Source organism: Colobus angolensis, unplaced genomic scaffold (genome assembly GCF_000951035.1).
Source record: "Colobus angolensis palliatus isolate OR3802 unplaced genomic scaffold, Cang.pa_1.0 Scaffold66, whole genome shotgun sequence".
NCBI lineage: Eukaryota > Metazoa > Chordata > Mammalia > Primates > Cercopithecidae > Colobus > Colobus angolensis.
Genome location: NW_012120265.1, coordinates 3,999,915 through 4,001,044, shown reverse-complemented (window position 1 = coordinate 4,001,044; position 1,130 = coordinate 3,999,915).

Genomic DNA, 1,130 nt, shown 5'->3' with positions numbered 1-1,130 from the left:
AGATGGAGTCTCGCTCTTCACCCAGGCTGGAGTGCAGTGGCATGATCTCAGCTTGGTGCAACCTCTGCCTCCCAGGTTCAAGTGATTCAACTGCCTCAGCCTCCCAAGTAGCTGGGATTACAGGTGTGTGCCACCACACCTGACTAATTTTTTTTGGTATTTTTAGTAGAGATGGGGTTTCACCATGTGGGTCTCGAACTCCTGACCTCGTGATCCGCCCGCCTCAGCTTCCCAAAGTCGTGGGATTACAGGCATGAGCCACCTCTCCCAGCCTAACCTTGGATCTTTCAAAACCTTCCTGGTGGCATCAGTCTCTGAAATCCCTGTACAGATGTGCTGTTGCTTTTGGTTTACTTTTTCCTAGGAATAGGCAGTTCTGATAACTTCATCTTGACCTTTTTTTTTTACCATAATAGCTCTCGCTCCATTGGTCAGGGAACCAGTTTGAGATTCTACCAGCTGCTGAGTATGGCTAATCTAATTATGTATTCCAGAACGGGGGAGATAACTAAAGGGTAGTTTGAGAAACCCACCAGGCCAGCTGGGAATTAGAATTGATTCAAAACTCCATAAGTTCCTACTCTGGTTAATGCACTGCAATGTCATTTCAGTTCTCCTGGAATTATGATCAATTCCAGAAACTTTATTCAGTAATTCCTCAAAGGTCTGATTATTTCTTTTTTCCCAGTGCAAAGGTTCTCTGGTTAAAGGGCATCGTTTTCTTTGGGGAAAAGGGGGAGAAATTAACGGTGTACATTTGTAGTAGTATACTGGAGTTCTTCCTCATAGGGACCCAGCATCTCATTGATTCAAGGAGCTCTGGGTCTGTAAACTAATTCGAGACTGGAAATTAATTGAGAAGCCAAGCCGGGCGCGGTGGCTCACACCTGTAATCCCAGAACTTTGGGAGGCCGAGGCGGGCTGATCACGAGGTCAGGAGTTCGAGACTAGCCTGACCAGTCTCTACTAAAAAAATTCAAAAATTAGCTGATGTGGTGGCACATGGCTGTAATCCCAGCTACTCGGAAGGCTTGAACCCAGGAGGTGGAGGTTACGGTGAGCCGAAGTCACGCTACTGTACTCCAGCCTGGGTGACAGAGTGAGACTCCATTTCTTTTTTTTTTTTTTTT